Here is a 6,000-nt window from a genome sequence, read left to right as displayed (position 1 = left end):
CACAATTGTCTGTGAGTGTGTTACTTCTAGTCACCTTAGCTGCCTGTGTCTTTATTTAAATGATCTGAAATGAAATGGCATGATGTAATCTGACCAGTTGGCTGACTAGAATCAAGTCTTAGATCACCACTGAACACAAATGCCTGCACTTATCTCAGATAAGTGCAGGCATTTGTAGAGCAGCTGACATGTAAATAATCAGTTGCCGTATTTTCCGGACTATAAGTCGCACTTTTTTTCATAGTTTGGCTGGTCCTGTGACTTATAGTCAGGTGCGACTTATATATGAAAAAATATATAATTGAACATGTTTTTAAATGTTAATTTACATTAACTGACATGAACCCTACGTGAAACATTACGTCTACAGCCGCGAGAGAGCGCTCTCAAATGCACAAGTCCTGTGCACTTTCAGTCAGAGATTAGTGCTTGCACTAGCCTGAAACACACTTGCATACCTAAATCGTCAAATTATGGCAGGGATTCTATTTATAGCCGGGCCTCAGATTTGGACAAATAAAAGCCGGTGTAATTTTGTTTCAATTTAACTCATAAAAGAGCTCTTCTTAATATTTTATATTGTTGGTTGGTATTGTTGCCAATGAAAAGTCATTTACACCATGAGTCTCCAACACATTGCTCTCAAGCTAGTCGCATGCCGCACCCTTCTGAGCTAGAGGCTGAAGCCTACATTTAAACACAATTGTTGCTGCCAGGCATCAGCCTATGAATTTTATAAAAAAGTAAATCATGCATAATTTAAAAAATAACTACATTTAGGCTATCTTAGACATCTTTGGCTATACGGAATAAGGTTTCCCTTGCAGCACAGCACACGAATGAATGAAAGCGCGGATACCTTATCTCGCAATAAGTGGATGGCAATCGAAATTCCCGACACTATGAAACTTAATAGTAAGCCATTAAATACCCCACAGATTTCAGTGGTCATCAGTCCCGATATTTACCAATATAATCAACAGTCCAAACGTAGCCTAAATTAAATCTCAAATTAAACATCTGCTTTTGATAGCCTACCCATGCCGCTCCAAACGAAAAGTAGGCCTATGTCTCACAATAAAACGCAAGAAATAAAGGACTCACTTGTTATCTAGACATGCATGAAAACATTTGAAAACACTGCCATGTAATATTTGATCGCTGTTTTGCTACTAATTATCTTTCAAGTAATGAATACGCACAGAAAGTGAAAGTATAAGCCTAATGTGCGCACCGTGTCTGTAGCTGTCTGTTCACGTCCGCAATCGAACGTCAAATAGAGAAGTCATCCATGTTCTCTACGTTATAGCCTAGGCGGTCATGCTTCTTCTGTATTTTGCAAAATTCCTGACGGTTCCTGATCGCTAAATGTTTGTTTTCCTTTCCTGTCGATAGCGGTTGATGTTGAAGCACCTAGGCTATAATTTGACTTCAGTGGTGACAAATCCTGCTGAGAGAGAGAGCAACGAAAGCTAAATTTTCATGTACCACATCAGCATTTGAGTTCAGTGTTTTTTTTTGTAAATTGCTTTACAATTAGCGTCGGGCCTTGTCAGCAGCCTTCGGCTGGCCTCTTGCCACTATTCACTCCTTCTTCTTCATTAACATTCCCTGTAGAATTCTCAATATGTTTGGCCTCAATGTGTACAGTTACATAGTCTGTCTGTTCTTAGTCTTGGATTTTGTGAAATACATTTCTAAATATCACCTGCTTGCTGCAGCTTCGGTCTGCACGTCAATTTAAACCCGCATCTTTTTCTCTCTCGAGCATTTAATCTGCTGCCAGCTTGTATCTCCACATCGTGCAAAATGCTTTCATGTAGGCCTACCACATCAGCATTTTTGTTCTGTGAATCTTTTGTAAATTGCTTTACAAATACCGTCGGCCTATTGGCCTATTGCCATGGCTTGCCTCATCTTAGGTCACGTCCTTTTAAAACCGTCTTTTTCTCTATCGTGAGCATTTAATCTGCTGCCAGCTTGTGACTCCACATCGCCCAAAATGCTTGATTGCATTGTATTCTCTATGGCAAGCCGATTGAGCATTTATTCAGATATCTTGATATCAGGCATAATTGTCATGTACATGTAAGCCATTTCTGTCCACTAGTTAACTAGTGAGCCATTTCTGTGTGAACTAGTTAACTAGTGACAGCCAAAATGCTCACTAGTTAACTAGTAAGGCCCAAATTATCTCTAGTTAACTAGTTCATATGTTTAATATCTTACTAGTTAACTAGTAATGCTCAGCATGTTCACTAGTTAACTAGTGGACACTGAAATGTGCACTAGTTAACTAGTTTAAAGACTTCTATATTTTACTAGTCAACTAGTAAGGTACAAAAATGTTTACTAGCTGACTACTGAATGTCAAATTCCCACTTGTTAACTTCTATGTAATTTGTCCGGCCGCTTGGGCATTTATTCTGATATCTTGATATCAGTCCAACATGCAAGACATTTTTGTCAACTAGTTAATTAGTGAACACATATTAGCTTCACTAGTTAACTAGTGAGAGCCAGAAATGTCCACTAGTTAACTAGTAAAGGCCAAAATGCATACCAGTCAGCTAGAAGGCTTTTGGGTCTCACTAGTTAACTAGTGACAGCCAAAAATGTGCACATGTTTACTAGTGAAGGCAAAACTCCTCACTAGTTGACTAGTTGGAGTAGGTCAATGTCACTAGTTACCTAGTGAACCATAAATGGCTTACTAGCTAGCTAGGTGATGACAGCAGGCTCACTAGTTAACTAGTTGATGCATCCTTTGTCCGTACTAGTTAACTAGTGAGGTCATAAATGTATACTAGTAAACTAGTTGAAGCCTAAATTCACACTAGTCAGCTAGTGGCGCAGAATTAAAATTAGGAGGCGGAGAACTCTGGAAATTGAGGCTTTCTATTGGCTCCCTATGTCCAAATAGAACATGACAACCAATCACAGCGCAGAATTTCACAAAATCCCACCCACAACATTTGCATGTGGCACACAAGTTAACATGCTGGCCAAAGGTACTCTAGCTAGTAAACTAGTGGCTTCAATGTGACACTTACATGTAAACTAGTGAAGGCAGAACTGCTCACTAGTTAACTAGTGAAGACACAAATGCCCACTAGTTAACTAGTGAGGTCTAAAAAGTGTCACTAGTTTACTAGTGTGCACCAAAACACCCATTAGTGAACTAGTGATGGAAATTTCCCTTCGACTAGTTAACTAGTGAGGTCCAAAAAGTGTCACTAGTTTACTAGTGTGCTCCAAAACGCCCACTAGTTAACTAGTGAAGGCCATTTCAGCCCCACTAGTTAACTAGTAAGATGCCAAAACGGTCACTTGTTAACATGTAAAGGCCAAAATACCCTCTAGTTTACTAGTGAGGGTGTTGTGGGCCTTACTAGTTAACTAGTGGCATGTATATTTTGTTCACTAGTTAACTAGTTACACCTAAAAAGAGAAACAAGCTGACCGTTTTTGTCCACTAGTTAACTAGTGGAACAATTGAAGTCTCACTAGTTTACATGTGTGGCAGTGAAGCAGCTCACTAGTTAAAGGGAAACTTGGCAGGATTTCCCCCTCTGCTGGAGAAATTGTGCATTATGCTATTTCAAACTGTGGAAAAAGGTAATGATAAAGCACATGGATTTGTTTACAAGCTAGCAAAACGGTTAGCATAAGTTCGGTAGACAATGTGGATGTTACAAGGTAAGAAACACGATTTAAAACAAGTTTCTTGTTTCTCACTTCTCTTTCCGGGACGGTAGTCTCAATGTTGCAAGGTTGGTTTTCCGCCTGGGGACGCTAGGGGCAGCGGGAAAAGTCACCATTTTCACCGGAACAGGTCATTTAACCATCCAAATGATTTCTAAACGGGTTTATTACGTTGAAATAGTTGCCAAGTTTCCCTTTAACTAGTGCCTGAAATGGCTATTATGCAAATTCTAATGAGAGGGTGGGTAGAAGACTCCTATTGGGTATTATGTAAGAATCCCACCCAGTCTAAATGTAAATTTACTGTTCATAGCCTCGCGATCAGGTCCTGATGGGTGCCCCTAGTGGCTAAAGTGACACACTGCTCTGCAACGGTACTTCAGAATAGATAGTAAAGCAGAGCCTGCAGTATGCATCTCATATTCTGTCAAAATGGTTTTTAATAATAACAGGGAAACCCCATGCTTTAACAAGTGAGCTCTTAGTGATCCACACACATGGTTTCAAAAGTAATTAAAAGCTCAAAGATCAAGAAAAAAAACTTCATGCTCTTCTAAGGAATTGGACCCTGGTCTCCCACATGACCTCCTGCTGCTTAACCACTTGAGCTAATCTTGCCACATCAGCAATGCTATCATCAATGTTCATGTTACTGAAACGTTTTGTTGCTAGGCAACCATATACAAATGCCTCCAGTTTTATCGCGATTTTCAGACTAATAACTGAAAAACTAAAGATTGTAGAGATTAACTGAATGAAGATTACAGCAATACACCACAACTTTGTCACTAGACATGTTATCAAAACATATTTCTATGCTCAAACGATCTTAGTTTATAAAAGTTTGCTCTTAGAACAGCCTGGATGAAGTCAGCCATGTTTTCTAGGTTTCTGAGTCCTAAATGGACCAATCAAAATCCTTGTTCCGCCTTCTTCATTTGCATGCAAGTGCGACATTGGGCACTAGTTAACTAGTGCCCAACTAGTTTACTAGTTTACTAGTGTGAGTGGCATTTTTCTCCTGCTAGTTCATTATGGACAGTGTTTTGTCCTCACTAGCTAACATGTAAGGCTCAAAATGCCCTCTATAAGCTAGTGAAAGGCATTAATAATGCAGATATGCTCACTAGTTAACTAGAGTTCTCAACGGGCCTGAAAATTACAACCTGACCCTACCCGGCCCGTGGCTTTTAAAGCCCGGACCCGATGTAACCCGACACATCAACATGAATTATCTGCCCGAACCCGGCCCGCGGCCCGACGTAAAACATACGTTTTGACTGTTAAACCCTGACTTAGGTGAAGATTCAACACATTAGCGTGACAATTTACTTAAATAGGCTACATGTCGTTGGGAAGCTTAGTTTATGGCCGTTAATGTGAGCACAATAACTTAATTTTGTAAATTTTACCAAAGCGACTGGTTTCGCCTTGCAGGGTCACATATTTCATCAGCACCTTACATTTTGAGCATTGCACATAACCTGTAGAATTTCCATCAGAATCCAGCACCACTCCAAACACTTTCCAGACCTCTGATTTTCCCACTCCTGTAGTAGCGATGGTGAATTCACCTGCGGCAAGTTTACTTTTCACCAACTCCCATCTTCTTCTCCAGGCTAAAGGCTGCACGCAGCGGCGTCAGGTCTGCACCCGTCCCTCTCCATAATGCACGTTGCACGCAGTAACCAGACTTTCTTTACGGTGAACAGCAGCGATGATTAATAAATGTTTTTTTTTTCACTGAGGGGAAAAGATTAAGCCCAAGGTCCGACCCGACCCGAGTCATTTGCTTATATTTTCAACCCGAACCCGGCCCAAACCGGCGGGTCCCGTCGGGTTTGTCGGGCCGACCCGACCCGTTGAGAACTCTAGTAAGCATGTCCTGTTTCATTACTAGTAAACTAGTAAGGCCAAACATGTCAACTAGTTAACTAGTGAAGGCCAATGTGTCACTAGTTAACTAGTAAGAGTACCTTTTGCATTACTAGTGAACTAGATAGCTCCAAAAACAGCCACTAGTGTGTGTCTTGTGCGCACTAGTTAACTAGTGAGCTGCTTCACTGCCACATACTAGTGAGTGCCATGCAAACTAGTGAGACTTAAATTGTTCCACTAGTTAACTAGTAGACAAAAACGGTCAGCTTGTTTGTGTTTTTAGGTGTAACTAGTTAACTAGTGAACAAAATATACATGCCACTAGTTAACTAGTAAGGCCCACAACACCCTCAGTAAACTAGTGGGTATTTTGGCCTTTACATGTTTTACAATTGACCATTTTGGCCTCTCACTAGT

Source organism: Alosa sapidissima, chromosome 11 (genome assembly GCF_018492685.1).
Source record: "Alosa sapidissima isolate fAloSap1 chromosome 11, fAloSap1.pri, whole genome shotgun sequence".
Taxonomy (NCBI): domain Eukaryota; kingdom Metazoa; phylum Chordata; class Actinopteri; order Clupeiformes; family Clupeidae; genus Alosa; species Alosa sapidissima.
Note: the sequence above shows the minus strand (reverse complement) of the source record.